The sequence below is a fragment of the Acinonyx jubatus genome, chromosome C1 (genome assembly GCF_027475565.1).
Source record: "Acinonyx jubatus isolate Ajub_Pintada_27869175 chromosome C1, VMU_Ajub_asm_v1.0, whole genome shotgun sequence".
Taxonomy (NCBI): Eukaryota; Metazoa; Chordata; class Mammalia; order Carnivora; family Felidae; genus Acinonyx; species Acinonyx jubatus.
In genome coordinates, this window is record NC_069381.1 from 99517685 (window position 1) to 99539770 (window position 22086).

The 22086-nt window shown below is 44.7% G+C and overlaps 1 protein-coding gene and 1 long non-coding RNA gene across 2 annotated transcripts in view; one reads left to right on the plus strand and one right to left on the minus strand.

Moving 5' to 3' along the window:
• Positions 1–22086, minus strand: part of SPAG17 (sperm associated antigen 17) — a 231586-nt gene that overhangs the window by 168977 nt on the left and 40523 nt on the right. The window lies entirely within an intron of this gene.
• LOC128313967 (uncharacterized) lies at positions 9059–15663 on the plus strand. Its single transcript, XR_008295193.1, has 3 exons — positions 9059–9156; positions 14168–14314; positions 15542–15663. It is a non-coding gene; the product is annotated as an uncharacterized LOC128313967 (long non-coding RNA).

Sequence of the window (22086 nt, forward strand, 5' to 3'; positions counted from 1 at the left end):
GTGTGTGTGTGTGTGCGTGTGTGCTGGGGAGGCATGCAGACAAGGGTTGTAGGTATTGGGATGATAAGGGATACGACAGAAAAGGGGAGCAGTGAGCTGGTCGGGGCTGGGGAATATTCAGACAAAAACCGGAGCTTCCAGAATGAGGCAGAACAACAGTCCTAAGTGGGTTAAAACCTGGGTACTCATCAAGCCGAAATACCAAATAAATGAGCCTGGCATGAGTCAGAAACTTAAAAACAAGTCTTATGGGCAAATGAGACTCATTAAAATGGAGGAAAACTGTTGCCAGGCGAGGCCTGGATGTGTCTCCTGGACCCACTCAGGCCAGGTCTCGGGGCCTGCCAGGGCTGCGGCACATCCAGGCCAGCCTTACCAGGGGTGCTCGGTTCTGGGAAAGATGGTGTAAGAGGAAACTTAGCTTGGGAGTGCAGCTGATGGAAGAAGACACATTAGCACTGAACTGTGTGCAGATCGTATCTGGAGGGTAGATGCCCTTTGTCTGTTAGAAAATTTGAGATTCTGAGCATACCAAGAAATAAAAAACACTTCCCTCTTTATCACCGACCTGGCTCAGAGACTTATGTCACATTGACTATCTAATGATCTGATCCAACAAAAATATATCAAATGAGCCAAATTCTTCCCTTGCCTGGGGATCAGGCCCACCCACAGACACCAGTGCCCTCCCTTCTCCTCTGTCAAACCTCCTCTCCGGGCTTCCTCCCACATTAGTAGTAAGCACAGCATCTGCCGGCACAGGAGTTAGAACTACTTCAGAGGTTCCCATAGAAACCAAGTGTATGCATGTGTACAAGTGTCTACATAGGCGTACGTATAAACACATATGCATACGTGCCTATGTATGTGTACATGTATATATGACAGATGACGGATGGATAGACAGAGAGATAGATAGGTGATAGACACAATTTCATGAGGTCTGCTGCCTGGTTTCCCCGGTAAGCTTACAAGAAGGCACACGGAGCATCTTGAATCATTGCCTAACCTGGTCATGCTCAACGCAGGTGAGTTCTGAGGAAAGGTAAAGATTTTGGATCTGCCATTTCTCCGGGTCGGAGCAGAGGCCACAGAAGAAGGTGGAGGGGAGGGAAAAGTGTGGTTGTGAGGGGTGGAGGAGAGAGGAGAGATGGGAGAGGGTCAGGCAGAGGGAAGACATCCCTCCAGGAACTCCAAGTAGCCACCAGATCTCCTTAAAAACAATCTTTTGGTTTCAGGTCCCTCCTTGGGGGCCCACAATGTTTGTTAAAGCAGCTGAAATGATGCACCGGGTATGACTTCATATTTAACCTATTATTCTGGAGTCAATGACTTAGGGTTTGGAGATGGATGGAAAGAACACAATCCATTACTTTGACTCGGTCCAGCTAGTACGGGACTGAGCAAACAGGCTTTTGACACGCAGAGGATCCCACTCTGCCGTGTATGTTTTTGCACTTTCATTCATTTGGTACCACATCGTTTTCAGTAGCTCATCTCCCTAACGTATGACCGATTAAGTGCAATGGTTCATCATCATGGTCAAAAGTCCAAACAGCACCAGAAGGATGTACAATGAAAAGAAAATGCTTCCTCAACCTGCTCCGCCATTCCCTCTTTCCAGAAGGAAAGCCTTGTGTAACCTTATGTAGTTTCCTGGGCATATAGACACATACATATGGATACCCTTTGTATTTCAATACAAACAGGATCATGCTTTCGTAGGGTCAAGTGGCTTGTATTTTTTTTTTTTTTTAATTTTAGAGAGAGAACGTGAGCAGAGGAGAGGGGCAGAGGGAGAAGAGAGACAAAAAGAGAGACAGAGTCGTAATCAGTCTCCACACTGAGTGCTCCGGGAAGAGCCCGACACCAGGCTCAGTCTCATGACCATGAGATAATGACCTGAGCCAAAATCAAGAGTCAGAGGCTCAACTGACTGAGCCCCCCGGGTGCCCCAGGTGAGTTATATTTTTATATACAAAGTTATAGGACAGCTTTCTGTGCTGACACATATTGCTTACATATAGATTTTTAAGTTATTTTCATTGTCTCCTCTTGTATGGACATTTGGGCATTAATTTTACCAGTTTCCTAATGATGGACATTTAAGCAAGTTCAGTTTTTTCTTCTATTAAGTGCGATGTGTATTTTATTTTATTTTAATTTAATTTTTTATTTATTTTCAGTGTATTTATTTTTTTAGTAATCTCTACACCCAACATGGGGCTTGAACCCATTACCCTGAGATCCACGGTCGCATGTTCTACGACTAAGCCAGTCAGGCGCCCCCCAACGCATGTGTATTTTAAATACTTATGGCTACTTCCAAGTTGACATTTGGAAACTTTGTAGCATTTTTGTGCCCACCACCACTCTGTGAAGGAATGTGTTTTTTCCCCAACCCCTTCACGGACACCGAGTACTTTCCAACTTTTCTATCTCTGTCTAGCTCGGTGCTGATAGAACTTTCTGCAGTGACGGAAATGTTCTGTGTGCTGTTGAGCACACTGGCCACCAGGCACATGTGGTTATCGAGCACTTGACTATCGCTAGCATGACTGAGGAACCGAACTTTTAATTTTCAATTCTTAGTTATTTTTTAGTTCAAATCCTTCTTGCCACTAAAATAGCCAAGATTTAACTTGGTAAGTCACTTTGAAGGAAGTTCATTCATACCAGTGGGTTAGCCGTATTTTAAGATTTTACCCCTTAGTGACAGGATAAAAGGGACTAGACACTGTGAAATAATTTCAACCTGTAAGTCATAGGTGTGGCTGCTTAGAATTTGGGGTGGGGTGGCCGTTCTTGCTAACCTGAAATCTTGCAATGCCAGAGTCAAGCTGGAAGGTAGATACAGTTTCTGTCTTCGTGGTGCTCTGCTCGGAGGCCTGGGGGGACTGATGGCGACACTGGGGGGACCTGACGGGTTTCCCAGGTACCCACCCTTGGGTTTCACTGCTGGGAGCTGCGGTTAGATTCCAGGACTGGGTCATACAGAGGAAAGGATCTAAAGAGCAAATGGAAATCTCCCGCAGATCCGGGTCTGAGGAGCATCAGAGAGGGCGAGTGAATGGGTGAGTGGGGCGGAGAAAGGGTAAGAGGGCAGCTAGGTGCCCTGAGGGAGGAATAAAGGCAACGGAAACTGCCCTGGGAACAAGACCTGGGGGGTGTCTGCGTGTGCGTGTGTGTGCACAAGAGTATGCATGTTTATGTGCACAGCTGCCTGTGGGGTGATTAAGATTGCAAAGATACTCTGTATCGAAAACCAGGGTCAAAACTGAGATTGTGGAGGTTGAAGAATTAATAAAAAAGAAAAATACTAACACCTTTGTTAGGCACTTGAAAAAGTGATACTATGGACTACTTGCCATTTCTATCTAATTACCCTACAGAACACAAGATATTATGTTTACCGTTGAACACACGTCGGATTAAATATGTAGAACCTATTCATCAAAGTAGGCTGTGTAACAGCATGTGCCATCTTCAAAATTTGTTGCTTGGGTAGCATCAGTGTTTGCTTATGCATTCTGCTTTAATCTTACATGTTATATCTACTGATAACATTAAATAGGAACTATTGCAGTGTGTGCGTGTGCACATTTGCATGTGTGCACATATGCACACGCGTGCACGTGTGTGTGTGTGTGTGTGTGTGTGTGTGTATTTTACAAAACTTCCAGCGTTTGGATGGGCCCCATTCTGCATATTTGGTGCAAAGGATGGACGGGCAGGGGGTCTGCACATGACTCATGGAGGTACCCTCTCATGGGAACATTCCTGCTGGGAATTTTAGCTCCTGTGGCACACGGGCCCCGGAGGTTATAATGATTTGTGTGCACCATGATGAGGAAGCACAGGCCGTGCTTGCGTCCTAGGCTTCTCAGATACCACTGGGTGGTCTTGGGCAAGTGAATGAATCCCCCTCAAACCTCAGCTTTTTTTTTTAATGTTTATTTATTTCTGAGAGAGAGAGACAGCACACACAAGCAGGGAAGGGGCAGAGGGAGTGGCACAGAGGATCTGAAGTGAGCTCTGTACTGACAGCAGTGACCCCAACGCGGGGCTCCAACTCATGAACCACGAGATCATGACCTGAGCCGAAGTACGACCCTCAACCCACTGAGCCACCCAGGCACCCCTAAACCTCAGCTTTTTAATCTGCAGCAAGGTTTCTCAACAGTGGCATGGTTGACATTTTGTGCCAGGTGTTTCTTTGTGGTAGGAGGTTTCCCTGTGCCTTGCAGGATATTTTAGTGCAACCCTGGCCTCCACCCAGTTGTGACAAGCAGAGGTCTCGCCAGACATTGCTAAATGTTCCCTAGAGGGACAGAATTGTCTCTGACTGAGAACCACTGATTTACAGAAACAGAACATAAATAGAATTGATGGGGCGCCTGGGTGGCTCAGTTGGTTAAGGGTCCTACTTCCCTATAGGTGGTGATCTCGTGGTCTGTGAGTTTGAGCTCTGTGTCAGGCTCTGTGCTGATAGCTCGGAGCCGGGAGCCTGCCTCAGATTCTGTGTCTCCCTTTCTCTCTGCTCCTCCCCCGCTTACTCTCTGTCTCTCTGTCTCTCTCTCTCTCAAAAAATAAACAGTAAAAAAAAAAAAAATGAAAAAGAACATCAAAAGAATTGACTGAAATAACGCATAAGAAGTCTTAGCATGGCGAATGACATATGCACGGTAAACCCTCACTGAGGTTAGCTCTTACTGTTACTATGCTCCTCTCCAGGAAAAAGTTGAAATTCTGGAAGGCCTTACAGTCCAGGCTGGGGAAAAAGAGAAAAGGAATGGAGTGAAGTGCGTTTAGGCAGGTAGACAGTGACCTCAATTTATTATCAGCAGGTGATAACCTGGCCTCTCCTTTCATTAAACCCTTTCCTCTGCTCTGACCAAAACAGATCAAGATCCATGTAGGGAAAGCAGAGATAAAAAGAGAAGGTGTGAAACCATACTTTGTTATGGCACGGCGTGCAATGGCAATGGGGGGAGGGTTGTGCGGGGAGGGGGGCACGGGCAGAAGGAGGAGGGCTGCTATTCCTAATTTCTCCTGAACTGTGAGCTGGAGGACCCATTCGAAGAGTGCTCTGCAATCCCACAGTCCCCGTTTCCTGCTCCCTCCATGCCCCCCCTTCCCTCCTTCCCTCTGCATTTACTGAGTGCCAGCTATATTGCAGTCATTGTATTACTTGATCCTCTACACGTCTGGTCTACCCAATTCACATTCTTTAAGTAATGAATAATTTCCAATGAGGCATAATTGGAAAAACAGCTGGAAGGATATGGGTTGCAGGGAGAGGAGGCAATGGAGAGGGACAGAAAAAGAGGAAAGGAAAGGAATAGGAATGGCTGAAACATATTTTCTCACTTTGAGCGGAGTAAAAGAAAACAATCAAGCAATATTAAGCTGTCCATACATAGGTTTAAAGGTGATGGAAGACGTAGGCTCCGCATGGCTCACACTGCCTGTCCAACGCAAACGGGACGTTGTGAAGGTGCTCAGACCACAGCAGTGAGAAGTTCGTAATGATGATAAATACCCATAGCAGGTGACTCCCAGATCATTTTCAGCTGTCCATAATTAAACTGGTACCCATCTCTCGACAATGTCAGGCTTGTAAAGTAATTCCAGTCATTGGACCCCTTACATCTGTGCTGAAATGAAATAATATTTGGCAGTAACGAGAAGTCACTGAAACTAAATAAACAACCCCTTTCAAGACTACATAAAAGTCGGTAACATAATAACATTTGACAGGGATTAAGACTTCTTTGGGGCTGTAAGGAAGTTTCAGAAGCAGCAATAACAAAATACATGGAAGGTAGAACAGATCTGTGCTTTCACAGGCATGTATAATTTGAAATGGGATGGATTTTCCCAAAGGAGACGCGCATTTCGAACGTCTAATATGCCCATGTCAAAAAGCACAGGACTCTATTTTAGAAGCGTTTGTTGGAATTACTCTTCCAAAGCAGGATAATGCAAAGCTTCCCTCCTTTTTATTACAGAGTGATCGGGTTTTTGTATACCTACAAAATATATAAAGGCACATGAAGCTGAATGTGATAATATATGGAAGAATGATACAGAAAGTTCAGAAGAATGATACAGAAAGTTCAGACGTGCCTTAGCTTATGTGTGTATTAGTAACACATGTTTCCATAATCATGGCAATCTTTTTTTTTTTTTTTTTTTTTGTAGATCAAGATCTTTTTCTTGGTCCCATAATGCTCCCACCTTGGTCCCCTAATGCTCCAAAGTCATTCTTGGTTCTTTCAGCTTGTGATGAAAGCTACAACTGAACAAGCCTACAACGTTTTTGAACCTTTCCTAAGGGAATTAGCTCTCATATCAGGATTATTGGTGACCAGGGTTTGTCTCCTCTAGGAGCTCGGACGTCAGATCCTTATCCTTACCTAACTCATCTAAACCCCCTTGCAGACCTCACAGAATACGTAGGGATGTAGGCATACAGCAGGTTCACTCATTCAATCAGTGTGGGAATGCTGTCTTCAGAGTTATTTCAAATGTTTTCAGCAACGACTGCAAAGCTGTAGGAATAGATGGCAAGCAGGAGTAGGTTCTCAGCCTAAGGAACATGCAAATGGTCACATTGCACCCACCACGTACAGGTCAAGGATTGTGCTGCACTACGTTTTATTTTGAGCTTCAGATATTCCAGCTCATTTAATTCTTGCCTTCTCTTCCAGGTGGGTACTCTTATCACCCCGTTTTATTGATAAAGAAAGGGAGGCCTCGTGATCACACGGCAAGTGAGTAGTAGAGATGGGATTTGAACCCAGACGATCTTCTTCCAGTCCTGCTCGCCATCACCATATTCTGCAGCCTCACAGTAGGCCTTTTCACCCCTCCGCTGAAGTTCCTGGAGTCCCATCTAGTGCCTCAGCCTTTCCCCAGTCTCCGCACCCAATCCTCATCTTGGCTGGAGGGATGAAGGGCTTCTTAGCCCAAAGTTTTATGTTTAAATACTCTTGATATCTTATCTAGTGTTTCTTACTGAAATAGCTGAGCTGCTTTTTTTTTTTTTTCCCCTGAGACCTAGTGGGGACCTGAGGCTCAGAGTTCTCAGCCCTAATGGCTCTGAGGAGGGGGGGGGAGGGGTGGAATACACCACCCCAAAGTATACCACTTTGGCATGAAGATTATTTTGAGCTAAAAGCGCTTAAAAAACAGCTGGGGCGAGAAGAACATTCTGACCTCCCCTTTTCTTGATTGTGGAAAACAGGAGGTAAAAAGCTTCCGTGTGAAAGATGCCATCCCTATACCAGGGGAAATGAAACATTAGCATCATCAAGGATGAGAAGTTGAGACAGAGAATTCTCTACAAACAGGCCTTGTGAAAATAAATGCTCAAGTTTCTTTAGCCTCCCCGCACCGCTTCCTTACTTTTTCACATTGCCTCCCTGTTCAGTTGGAGACAAAGGCCCACGGGTTTTGCCATTTTTTCGAGATCTTCATTTCCTTATGGGGGCTCCCTTGTCACATAAAACTGATGCACACGTGTATGTTTCTGTCTCCTGCTACTCTGGACAACGCCAATTTAATTGTCAGGCCCAGCTAAAAAGAACTCTAAGAGGGTAAAGGGGGCCAGTGACCTTCCCTCTGGCTCCATCAGTGTCTTGTCCCATAGCCCGAGTCCCGTAGAAAGCCAGAAACTCAGGCTGGCAGCCACCTCCACTTCCTAGCCTCTTCGTCCTTAAATCCTAAGTCCTTCTCCTGAAATCCTGCCTCAGTCTGAGTCCTGCCACTTGAGACCCTGCTAGTCATTGCCAGACCTACATATCTGGATATGGCTGGTCCCTGCACTTCCTGCGCCCGACAACACAACATTACACGCACGTGTCACTTGCCGTTTGGCTCGGATGCCACCTTCCACCTCCCAGGCTGAAGGTTGCTGGTTGCCCACCCATCATCCCCGCTTTCTTCCTGGGAGAATCTGACTTCTTTTCAGGGATTGACTCCTCTCCTATTTGGCCCATGTGCCTCAGGGCAACCACAGCTCCATGGGTGGACCTATTTGTACTGGAAGTAATCCCATCCCCTAGCCCCTGCCCACCCCACCCCCCCCATCCCCCCCCCCCCCCCGCCCGGCCCCGGCCCCGTCCAGGATTGGTCCAGCATGAGCACACAATCTAGTTAAGGCCAGTGGGATGTGAGGAGTCTTATTCTGGGGCCACCAGATCTGTGGTGACAGAGCTTTGGGAAAAGGCTTGAAGAGCAGGTTGCTGTAGCCACCACCCTTCCCCCCCCACCCTCCACCCCAGCCACCTCCCAGATACAGGAAGGGTCAGGGCACTGAGGGGGTGGGGCTGGAGCCTCGGCCGATGCTTACCCTGAGGCTTGCCTAGGCTCCTAGTTATACAAGCCGCTACATCCCCTTTGGTTTAAGCCGGTTTTAGTTCTATTTTCTCAAGTCAGAAGTAAGGTGACCAAGCTGCTATGGACATGGTGAGATTCAGACTTTCAAATTAAGAGACCTTAAAAAAAAAACAAAAAACAAAAAACCCACCAGGGATAATCCAGGTGTGTTTCCCAGCAGCACCCACATCAGCTGGAAACTTGTTAGACGTGCAGATTCGTGGGCTCCACCCCAGAACTACCGAACCCACAACTGCGGGAGGGGCCCCACAGTCTGTTTTAGCAGGCTCTCAGGTGATTTCGAGGAACCACTGCTTCATCCCTGGTTTCTTCTGTGGCCTTTTCATGCCAGTGTCTTTAAGCCACATGTTGGCAGTTTCACCGTTGAGTCCCTTGTTAACTCTCAGTTTGCCTCAGATTTTAATTATTTTTTTAATTTATTTATTTTTTAAATTTTGCACACATGAGAGAGCACTAGTGGAGTAGGGGCACAGAGGAAGGGAGAGAGAGAATCCCAAGCAGGCTCCATGCTGTCAGCACAGAGCCCCATGTGGGGCTCGAACTCACAAATCGTGAGATCATGACCTGGGCCGAAACCAAGAGTTGGACACTTAACTGACTGAGCCACCCGGGCGCCCCTTATCTTTATTTATTTGTTTGTTCGTTTGTTTGTTTATTTATTTATTTTAATATAGAGACACCAAGTTGGCCACTTGAGAGAACAGCGTGCAGGGAGATTTCTGCTAATGTCCTGCTGGGTGAAGAATGCCTTTGGTATGTCAGCACTTTCCCCCTGAGTACTCTGTTCCCTCACAGTTATGGGAAAGCTGTCATGCTTTTCTAGCGTGGTTGCTGGCGGTGTTCTTCAGGGCTGGTGTTGTCTCCTAGCTTTGAATCTATCCCAAACCTGTCACACAAAGAGGGCTTGTTTTTCAGTGTCTCTGTCCCTCCCTCATGTCCTTGACTCATTAGTTAGAGAGGAAGCATAGAGGATATGGGTGCCTCCTGGCCAGTTACTGACAGCACCCTTTATGAGCAAATGGATGCTACATAGTTTTCCACGAGCTCCAGAATCCCTGGGACCCTCATTAAAGATTCAGATTGCCCAGGATCTACCCCCCAAATTACCAAATCAACCTCTGGAGGCGAGGGCCTGGGGGTAGGCAATTTTAACAAGCATTCTAGGGATTCCTAAGAATCCTGGAGTTTAAGAACTGGGACCAAGGTCATGTATATGATAAACATGAGAATCATGGACAGAGGAGTTCCCCAGGGTGTGGTACCCTCAGAGCTAAAACTAAAAGTCCCTGGCACCAAGGACAGTTGGTCACCCTAAGAAGCACGTTCGAGGCAAGCCATCTTGAAACTGTCTGGTATAGCAGTAGGGCGTCATTAGTCTGGTTTTATCCTTTGATCTGCTTTCCTCAGTCCTAGCTCATCAACTGATGACCTTCTCAGAGCCTCATGGTCACCCTAAAGTCTGAGTCTGTCTATCTGAGGCAGCAAGGCTATTGGCTTTCCCTCTAACAGGTATCATTTGACATGGCTATTCATCTCAGAGTCAGGAACCAGTAACCTAACATCAGACATTCATGGGGCACCGAGAGGTGGTCCCTTGCTCAAGCGCACTGGTGTCTAATGGTGGTATTGATCTTTATATATGGCATCGTGATTCTAGAGTCTGCAGAGGGTTATCTGCTTCTCATTTCTAGAATTGGCTAGTATTTTCTCCTGAACTCCACTGGAGTCTGAACCGCACCACCAAGGAGTTATGAGCGAGACTGCCAGTTTAGAACACTCCCTTCAGATTTCCCTTCTGTAGGCTCTGACTCTGAGCCCCACACTCCCACTGCCTGCTGGAGGTGTTGTTCCAAACCCTCCCAGGAGCTCCAGATCAACTCCTACGCGATCTGAGCCCACCTCTGGTCGCGTTCCTCTTCTAGGACTCCTTTCCAGCCACTGTCTTCTTGGTGTCCGGCCACTATGCATCAGAACCTTCTCGCACATGCTATTTCTCCTGCCTGGGAGGCTCCTCCTCAGATATCCACATAACTCACCTCCCTTGGGCTTTTTATTCAAGGGTTTCCTTCTCAATTTTATCTTCTCTGACTACCATGTTTAAATTAGAAAACTTCCTTCTACTGTCCACACTCCCAACACTCTATGCTTCTTTTTCTCCATAGCACTTATTACCATCTCATATAACACATGCTTTATCTTTTCTCTTATTTCCCCTTCCCATAAGGGCATCAGTTTTTATCTATTTTTCCCCCCGATCAGAAATCAAAGCCTAGAGCATAATAAATGTTTAGCAAATAATTACTGTACGGATTAAATCAGATGGTCATTGTGAACCATGTTTTACAATGCTTAATTGCAAATTTCACCACTACCTGGAGCCCCTACTATCATGAGTCACCCATGCTTGGATCTTCCTGTTGACCTGGATCAAGTCTGAGTTAACTTGGGCCTTCTGGAGGGTGCATTGCCAATGCTGTTTACCCTTCCTCAGAGACCTGGTCTAGAAACAGACTGTTCTGGTGATGCAATCCCAGTGATGTCCCTTCTTCATCATCCAGCTGTTGAGATGGAGCCATTCTTGGTTAGGAATTAACTTGGCTCACACTTTAAGGATCCACCCTGTCACTCACCTATCTGATATTTTACAGAGCACCCCCTACATTCCCCATGCTAGAGATCTAGAGACAAAAGCAGCAGCCTCTGCCCATAACGAGCTCTCAGTCGAGGCGGGAAGGCCCACTACAGTGTGCACAGAGCACATCCTATGGTATCCTGTGCCCTACCCAGTCATGGAGGTGAGAGAAGGTGTGCTGGCCCATGGGAGGGCACCTCCTCTAAACTGGGAGAGATAGCAAAGGTTTCCTGTAGGTGTCACTCCTCAGAGAGTTTTGAAGGATCAGTGGGAGTGACTGATTGAGCCTGGGCAGTGCGAAATGGGGGAGGAGGGAAGGAGAGAGGAAGGGTGGGATCCCAGACAGAACAACGACGGAGGCCAGAGAGAGTCCCATATTCAGGAAACTAGAAAGTGGCTGGGAGCATGGTGCAGGTGATGGGGGGTTGGGGGAAGACAGAAGTGGCAGAGGGGCGGGCAAAGGGGGAGGACTAAGGGAAAGTTGACACTGGCGAGGACACCAGGGACTTGAATGACATATTAAAGGGATTTGGATTTAATCCTGAAAGTGATGAGACACAGAGAGTTTTGAGCAGGTAAGAGACATGATCAAATGTGTAGAGTTCTCCTTGTGAGTCTTGGCATTTTATTTTTCTTCAGTGAGTCATCGTATGTAGCAAAAAACCCCAGGCTTTAGTGGAGGTCTCGGTAACCCATGGCAAACTTCAAGATGCTTTGAATGCATATTTCAGAGTTTACATTCTGGACCTTTCCCCTCCAGCTTTAACTGTCATCTGCTTCTGACACTAGAGGCTCGCATGTTTACCAGAGGTATTCTCATTTGCTCAGAGGCTACGGACAAAGCCCAGGGCGGGGAGGCAGCACCATCTACCTTGAAAAGCAAGGGAATTAGCAGAGCATGAACATGTTCTGGCCCCTTCCAGGTCACTGTTACTTTGGCAAAACTCAACAGATTGCCATTTGGATATCCGGGCCTTTGGATGTTTACAAAGGCAGAGGCCTTTGATGGCATGTTCCTCTGTCCCTCCAGCTCTCAGAATAGCACCAGCACAAGCATTCGAAATGAAAGACAGAATGAATAAGACAAATGGACGACCTGGGCAGTGCAGAGGAGTGAGGAAGGGTGAGAATAAGTGGAGCCACAGTTCAGTTCTGTGTGTCCGGCAAGGGGCGTCCAGAGTAAGATGGAGAGTTCCTTGCGGGGGATGATGGCCCCTTTCCTGGCTCTGTGAGCAGCATGGGGACAGAGGGAGGCTGCATTTATCCAAGGGCAAGCTCAGAAGTGCCTGGATGCTAGGACAGAAGATGTGTTCCTGGACTTGCCTGAAGATACCCCTGATCACCATCACCATGGCTGGGATCTGGAATTGGCATTTTTAATGAACCCTCCAGATGATTTTGAGGCATGGAACTTTGAGCACCTCATACGAGGAGGCAAGCAGAGGATGGAAATTGGAATGGCTTACACCAAAGAGCCTCCCGGGTCAACCTTTCCCAGACTTCCTACCTGAGATCACTCCCCCTGGGTCCCGCTTCTAATACCTGCCGACCCCTCTCCTGTGCCTTCATTAGCAATCTGGCACATGTGTGTCCTTCTCCTGTGGTGACCTTGAGTTTGCACAGGGCTTGGGTGATGGCTTCTTTCTTTTATCCCTCACAGCACCTGAAATCTGTTTGGAAATCACTTAAAGCAAATATTCCCCATTCTGAATTTAGACAATAGAGGGTCCCCTCCCACTATCAGAAGATATCTGAAAGTAGAATTACATAATCATTTCATTCTGATGAATTCCATACTCACAAAACATAGCCAATAAAAACACAATTAAGTGTTTGACGTTACGATTTTTGCTTATCAAACAGACTAAGATAAAAAATACCGTGTTGAAGAGGGTGTGGTTCAACTGGAACTGTTAGAAGGAATGTAAATTGGCACAAATTGTCTCGAATGCATTTTGACAGTACGTGTCAAGAGCTTTAAAAAGATTGATATATTTTGACTCAGTAATTCCACTTCTTGAAATTTTGCATAAGGAAACAATCAGAGTCATAACTGTTGGTAAACAGTCTAAATTTAGCAAAAGCAGAAAAGGGGGAGTGGTTAAGTGAATTATTGAATAGAGATATGCTTTCTATTATACAGACACTGAATATGGAGTTAGAGAAAGGCTCATGTCATAATATGAGAAAAGGATATGATAGAAAGCATATATAATATCATCCCCATTTTTAAAAAGAAGGCTACATCTCTGAATGATGGAATATTCTATAGATAATTTTTAATTCCATACTCCCTCCCTGCTGTTATATGGACTAATGCTTTTCCTACATTCTCCAGATTTTCTACAATTAAACTGCATTGCCTTTATGATAGAACAGCTGGTAAAGTATACACACAATGCAAATGCTATACGGCAGTGGACTGTTTTTAACCATGCCACCCCTCCAGCCTCCCACAGAATGCTCCCTCCCGCACACTGACACTAACATCTCTACCTCTCATACTACTTCCCAGCTCAGAATTCCTCAGTGGCCCCCACGCCTTCACGATAAACTACACACACTTCTCAGTGGGGAACGCCAAGCCCTGTGTGACGTGTCCTTGATGCACCTGTCTAGTCTCTCTCCTGGCTGCTCCTTCAACTTCAGTTATAGTTCCTTGGTCATGCTGTAGCATCCTAGGTCTGTATGATTTTGTTCTGTTTTTTAAATGTTTATTTATTTATTTTGAGTGAGAGAGAGAGAGAGAGAGAGAGAGTGCAAGTGGGGGAGGGGCAGAGAGAGAGGGAGAGAGAATTCCAAGCAGGCTCCACACTGTCCCAGAGCTCAATCCCACAAACCCTATGATCATGACCTAAGCCAAAATCAAGAGCTAGTTGGATGCTTAACCGGCTGAGCCACCCAGGCACCCCAGGTCTGCATGATTTTGAAGGAGCTGATTCCTTTACCTAGAATTCCCACTCCTTCCTCACTTGGTCGATTCCCCATTTGGCTTTCAAGCTCTTTTCCTAAAGCCTTTCCCTCAAAATTTTCGGAAGATTTAGGCATTGTTCTGTGCACTCATCACACTTTTTTAAACTTCCTTTTTATCATATGGTAATAGAATTGCTCATTTCCATATCTGTTTTCCAGGTTGAAGGCTGGCATTAACTCTGTGACAGGTGCATGGTGAACAATGGATAAAGTACATACGCTGAATGAAAGAATGAGCATGCAAATCACACAGACCTTCACAGGCATTGTACAGGTTGTGCCTTGTAAAAGGGTCCCCCGCAACAGGTGAGTGTGGGCTGACACCCAGCCAGAGCCTCCTCTCACCAAGCCAGTGTGCTCAAAGACCAGGAAAGCAAATAAGTGAGTGGCTCGAGGTCGCTAATTTAGAAAGTGGTGTCCTGGACAATGCCTACTATGCCAAAGAGACTGTGGGTATAGGAGAAGGTTCATTCATTCATGTACCCATTACACAAACATTTGTTGTGTGCCACCAATGTGTTCAAATCAGTGGTTTTGGTCTCCAAATGTATCTCTGGCCACGTACAAGACTATCTTCCAGGAAGGGGAAAATTATTAGAATTCCTGATTCAATATATTTTTATCTCTTCCTTTTGAATTTGTATTTTTGAGGATGTTCAGCGATGTTGTATTCTTACACACTTTTACCTCTTTCTCTCTGTACACATACACCCACACTGTATATGGAATAATTGGTCAATTTTTTTTAACTGATAGGATATGTGATCACAATAGTTTAGGGTGGCTAGCCTAGAGCACTGGGGTTTTAGTGAGGCATAACACATGACTTCTCATGCTCATGCCCACCCACAATATAACCTAGCGAGATGAATTTTGCCTAGGAGAATCCAAGAAGACTTCATAGAAGAGACGGAATTTGAACAGGGTTATTTGGCTACTAAATGGAAACATCTAAGTCTCAACTTTACATAATTCTATTCACTTTGCACTTACCAGCAGAGGAGTATAACGTGAATGGAGTGTCATAATGGCTAGAGTTAGTACAAAACTGTAAAGAAATAGAGCCATGTGTGCTCAGCTACGGAGCAAAGTAGAAATCCTAGACTTCACAGTCACTTCATAATGCCTATCCGATTCTACCCCCACTTTTTATCAAGTCTCAGAAAACCCCTAAATCCCAAGGGCTTCTAGAGAAAATTCTAAGTTAACTTCCACCAATTCATGTTTTTATTTCCCCTATCTAATTTGGCTTATTGTTGTGTTTTAGAGCTTTGCGCAAAGCAGTCAGTATTCTAGCTGGGAGACGTTTGTTGCCTGGACAAGGATGTGAATGCCTGATAAAACCTAACTCAAGTTTCTGAGGCTGAATGTGTGCCTGCAGAAGCCTGCATTTGGCACAGTGACTTTAGAAACGTTAGGACAAGGGGAAACACTTCCTCAGGAATACCACTAGAACAAACTCCTAGAGCTTGCTTTTTTGTCTAGGTGAGTCACTAAGTGGATTACACTTAACCATCATCTCCTTGACTACAGGGGCTGTGTCTCCAGGAACTTGAAGTTGACAGAGTGATCCTTGAATTTGGAGTCAGGATGTCTGGGTTCCAACGCGGGGCTCTGCCGTTACTAGCTGCCTGCTGGCGGTGGGGTGAGACTCTCCCCATCTGCCACTTGAGAAGAGTCAGATGTTAAGTCCACCTCACAAGGCTGTTGTCGGGATCGGATCTGACATGGCGCGTGAAAGGATTTTGTACTCAAAGAGGCATTTTCCAAATGTGAGCTGTTGTTATTCTTGCCTTCTTTAAGGGTCGCAGCAAAGAACATTGCCTGTTTGAGAAAATGTCATCTTCCATCCAACAGTGATTCAAAACAGACAGACTCCCTGACCAAATGGACGTGGAAGAGGTGTAGTTCCAACAAACTCAATCATGGTTATGGAGAAATTGCCTCTGGGGACGGTGGGTGACTCTTGTCCCATTCCCGGAAGTCTTGGACCTTGCCGAGCCCGTCCCCTGCTCTCCCTGTGCAGGGACATCCCCCCCACGGTCCAGCTTTTATCTCTGATAAATAAAGGCATGCTGATGGGATAACGGATGTAAGGGGTTAACAGCTTGAAAATGCAGTTTCATTTCATTTAAACCGGGGTTTTATGGACACTGTGCCTGAACTCAACAGGCGGCTGTGGGGGCTATTTTTGGACAGGCAGGACTTCCAGCACCTCTTAAATCACATCACACGGCAATTGCCTACTCCACCTACACACAGGGCGGGCCTGCGTACATAAAACAGGACGCTGGCCGGGGGTGAGAGCGAAAACGTCTTTCCCTCATCTGATGACTAATCCTTGTCTCTGCTTTCAGAAAGGGAAAGCACCAGACACAGACCTTACCAATGGAATACATTTTCCTTTGCTTACTCCAAAACAGGGGGAAAAGGACTGTGTGTGTGTGTGTGTGTGTGTGTGTGTGTGTGTGTGTGTTCCCCCACTGATTGAGGAATCCTGAAATGAACTTCTATAGGAAACCTCTGACAATGTTCTGTGGATGATTTCGCACAGGGAATTGAAACAAGTTGGCAGGAAGAAGAATTCTTTCTGCATAATTCAAAGCAGACATGTTACTGGGGGAAAAGCAAATCAGAAATTTGCTGTCAGTCCTTTTATTAGTTACAAAAAGTAATATATTAGCCCCCTGCATTAAATCCAGATAGGATCTATCCTTTTCTTTTTTCAGTGATATTCCTCACGTGAATCTCTGAGCTCACAGGACAGCACCGCCTCCTCCCAGAGGCCAGTGGTGGTGGCCTGTGATAATGTCACATGTTATCAGACTCTGCTCTGCTTCTCTGTAGCTCCCGAGATAAATAAAAGGATAATATTAAAAGATTTCAGAATCACTAAAATACTTGGCTATTCTTTCTGACAAATAAGATAATCTAATTAAAGATTTCTTGATGAATGAGTGAGGCCAGAGGGAGTCTGTATTTTTACATAAATTCTTTTTTTTTTTTTTTGGTGTAAATTCTTGATAAAGGCTAATCAGAATCAGGATAATGATAAACTTAATAGTTTGGGAGTGTGGGGGGCAGTACAGGGCACTATGCAGGGCATTTCTGGTCACCATCACAGTTCTATAGATTTCAAATGCTTATGCACATTATAATCCAAGTAAGTTTGAAGTTGAAATACGAAAGTTTTAAAGGAAGGGGTTTATTGAACAACTTCACTTTTTCTTGGTAAGGATTTTTATAGGATTGGTTTCCTATGTTTCAAAATACTAAATTTGCAATGACATATATTTTATACATTTCTTGAAGTAATACAGAGGACATGTTGTTCGGAACTTACATGATCTTGCTACTTAACAAGGTTTGAGGGCTGTTTTTGGCTGATAGTGTTTGTGAAACAGAAGAATGGGAGCATTTTTAATATGTAAATATCTATCTGAAATTCATTCACTCAGATATTCATTGAGTATTTAATACGCACAGTAGCTTTTCAAGAAATATAAATGAATTTCTAATAGTGAATTCTTGCCCCTTTAGTTTGGCATTTCTTCTTCCTTTCCTTGCAACCAAAGATCGAGGAAAGAGTAAGATTTTCAGAAATAGAAGTCATATTAAAGACACGTAGAAACATGAAAATTGTTACCATACTTCAATTCCAGCAATACTTTCTCTGCCTCTAAGGGAACAGGCTTTCTGTATCTTTGTTGCATCTTTGACTATTTTGGTGTGTCCTACCGTCCTGCTCTCCTCTTTCCAAAATACCCCGTCTAGGGGACCATTATCCTTTTGGCTGGAAGTTGTGAACAATAAGTAGTGTCAGCCACAGGGCTCAATGAAGAACAGACTCAGTTATAACCGGGGATTCAATATGTAACTCTCACATCAGACTGGCTACAAGGTATTAAAATGAAATGGCAGGAAACAAATACGTTGTTTACACAATTATCCACGACGAGCTCCAGAGGTCAGAGACGGGGTTCAGTTCGATCTTGTGTCCGTTACCCAGCGCACAACAAAAACTCGGTCAATGTCTGCTGAGTGAGCAGAGGGCTAGTGCAGGGTGATGTGAGAGACTGACAGAGAGGAAAATTCAAAAGGAAGAGGGATGGATTGAGGGGATTCCGGGGCACTGGTTTTTCAAACTCTCTTGGAGCTTATTTATAGCAAACAAATATTGGCATCACAAATCACACACATACAAGCTCAGCTGTAAACCACTGGGCTGACAGCCACAGGTAGGAAGCCACTACTGGGGACATAGAACCCATCCAGGGAGGATGGAAGGTCCGGGAACTGCTGGTACCCGAGATGGGCTGTGCTCTACTGGCCTTGTTGCCTCTACGAGGGACCCTCACCAGCCCTGCCTGAAGAAGCGAGCTCTTCGGACCAAAAGCACTTCTTCCACACTGACTACGCACCATCACCAAGCTAGGCATGTGAGGACACGAAAAGGGAAGGAAGACTCAAACATCTGCTTTCCTCTTTGATATCTCCTTCCTAGATATCTCTCCTACACTATCCCAAATGGTCCTTTCAAACTTCCCCAAAATTTAATCTCCAATTTTCTCTATATCAGAAGGTATTTCCGCGCAGTATCCCAAGCCAGGACTTTGCAGTCTCTTCTGATGCGTACTTGTCCCTCACCCCTCACCTCTCACATTGGGGCCTGCTGCCGAGCCTTCCCCCTAAACGTACCTCCAATCTGTCTGCACTCTCTGTCTCCACCTGGATACTTCCAGGGTCTCCTAAGCGTTTTCTTCACCCCCACATTTGCTTCCTGCCCCATCCCAATTTGGCCCTCACTTAGCAGTGGGAAAACTTTTTTTTTTAATTTAATTTTTATTTTTTTTAAATATACTTTACTGTCAAACTGGTGTCCATACAACACCCCGTTGTTTCCCAACAAGTGCCTTCCTCCATGCCCGAAGCAATCTACACACTCAATGCAATCCTAATCAAAATTGCACCAGCATTCTTCTCAAAGCTAGAACAAACAATTCTAAAATTTGTATGGGACCATAAAAGACTCTGAAGAGCCAAAGTAATATTGAAGAAGAAAACCAAAATGGGAGGCACCACAATCCCAGACTTTAGCCTCTACTCAGTCAGGGAAAACAGTTCTTTTAAAAAGAACTCAAGATTGTGTCACTTTCCCCCTTTAAAGGGCTTTATGGCTTCCCATTTCCTATGAGGTAAAAACGCAAACTCTTTCCTAACAAGGACCCAATAGTGCCCGAAGGTCCAACCTTCGCTCCTCTCTACCTCACATTCCAGGTTCCAGGCTCAGTGGCCTCTTGATCTTCTTTTTTTTTTTTTTCAATACATGCAATGTATTGTCAAATTGGTTTCCATACAACACCCAGTGCTCATCCCAACAGGTGCCCTCCTCGATGCCCATCTAACAGGCCAACATCTTTCCTTTTCCTTTTCTGCCTCAGGTTCTTTGCATCTGCTTCCCACTCTGCCTGAATATTCTCCCCTACTCTTTCCAGTTGGCTCCTTTTTGACTCCCAGCTCATCTCCAATCAGTCTAAAGCATTTTCTCTGATCTAAAGCAATGGTCCCAGTTCATAATCATGCATACATTTGTTTGCTTGTTTGAGCTTTGCTTAATTCCTGCCTTTACTTGGATGTAAACTGTGCGAGGGTAGGGAATTATATCTGTTTTATTCACCAAGGCAAACTCAGTCACAGATTTGGTGCGTAATAGACGCTCAAATATTTGTGGAATACATGAAAATGAAGCATTTCCTAAACCTTGGTCATTGAACATCCCTTGATGATTTAGCCAAAGCTGGCTACCACCTGTATTATGCAACTAATATTTTCCTCTAAACTTTAAAGCAAGTAAAAAAGAAAAAATTGAGCTCTATCCTAAGCCACGGAGTTGGGGATTTTGTAAGTCAGTATTCCATTTTTATTTTTAATGCACATTAAAATATATGTTTAACAAAATACAAATTTTGTATCTATAAACTGTCTAAAATTGTCTTGTGGAAAATACAAGAATCAACATGAAATTCTTTTTTTTTTTTTTTTTTAGGTTATATATTTTTAATGTTTATTTATTTTTGAGACAGAGAGAGACAGAGCATGAACGGGGGAGGGTCAGAGAGAGGGAGACACAGAATCTGAAACAGGCTCCAGGCTCTGAGCTGTCAGCACAGAGCCCGACGCGGGGCTCAAACTCACGAACTTTGAGATCGTGACCTGAGCCGAAGTCGGACGCTTAACCGACTGAGCCACCCAGGCGCCCCCCCCCTTTTTTTTTTTTTTTTTTAAGAAATTCTTAATGAGTGAGGCTTGCTTTCTGTTGGGTGTGGAGTGGAGCCCTGGACTATGAATCAGGAGGACTGACACTCATTTTAGCTCTGGCTGGCGACAGGGAACAAATCACTTAAGGTTCCTATGTTTCCATGTTCCCATTTATACTACGGAGATACTACTGGCTATTAGGTTCAGCTCACATGAAGGTGTGAAGATATAATGAAAGAGTCTTGAAATCCTTCTTTTTATCTACATGTGAGATTTTGTTATTATAATTATTATTTTAGAAATGGTTACTACTGCTGTTTATTCCTCAGGGTGTTCAGTCATATTTATCCCTTACATGACATAACAAAGAAGAAGAATGTGTATTAGTTTCCATCATGGCCACGAAGACTAGTATAATGGAATAACCCAAATACCCTTTGATTTTTTTTTTTAATGTTTAGGTATTTTTGAGACAGAGAGAGACAGAGCACGAACGTGGGAGGAACAGAGAGAGAGGGGGACACAGAATCCAAAGCAGGCTACAGGCTCCGAGCTGTCAGCACAGAGCCCGACGCGGGGCTCGAACTCACGAACCGTGAGATCATGACCTGAGCCAAAGTCTGACGCTCAATCGATGGAGCCACCCAGGCGCCCCAACCCAAATACGCTTTGACCATTAGTTTGCCTTTTTTTTCTCTTCATTCACCTAGTGATTAACTTACCTTGTATTAATTGTATTCCCCTTGCTGAAAACATGCTCATAATTTGCATACCAAAGTTATGGCATAGCGGCATTATTCGCAATAGCCAGGAGATGGAAGCAACCCAAGCGCCCACCCATGGTTGAATGGATGAGTGAAATATTATACATACATACCATGGAATATTATTCAGCTTGGAAAGGAAGGTAACTCTGACATATCCAACAGTATGAATGGACTTTGAAGACATTATGCGAAGTGAAATAAGCCAGTTACAAGAAGACAAATGTTATGTGATTCTACTTCTATGAGGCATCTGTAGTTGTCCAACTCATAGGAAAAAAAAAAAGTAGACTGATGGCCGTCAGGGCCTAGGGGAAGTGGGGAAGGGAGAGATGTTTACTGGATATAAAGTTTCGGTTCTGAAAGATGAAAGGTTGTGGAGACTGGTTGCACAACAATGTGAGTACATTGAGCTCCACTAAACTGTGCACTTAGAAATAATTAAGATGGTAAATGTGATGTTATGTGTTTTTCACTGTAATAAAATTAAAAATAAAACACCCTGCTCACAGATGTTTCTAGTTTATTCATGCTTCCTGAAGTCCAAAACTCCAACATTCACGATGACTGAGAATAGAAATTAAAAAAAAAAAAAACAAAAAACAATAATAGCTACACTTTAATGGACACTTACTGTAGGACAGGGACTATGCTACATATTTTATATTTGCGATCTCATTTTATCACCACTACAGCTCGGTGAGGCGGATACCACCATGGACGCTGAGTTTACAGAGGAAAAAACAGGTACAACAGAGTTAGAGGAACTTGCCCGAGATCCCATAGCCAGTAGGTGGTGGAATCAGAGCATGAGCCCAGGCAGACTGGTTTGGATCAGCACATCTAACCAGTAAGTACATGTCTCACCAAGCTAGCAGAAGGCACTCTGGGAGATGAAATTCACTCTCACTAAATCGTGTAGGATTTCAGACAGGTCTCTTTCTTTCCACACCTTTATCTCTAATGCATATATATGTATTAACTTCCCTCTCAATTCCCATCCTTCCATCCTCCCTCTCCCAAAGGAAAGACTTAGTCACCTTTACCATATAAATC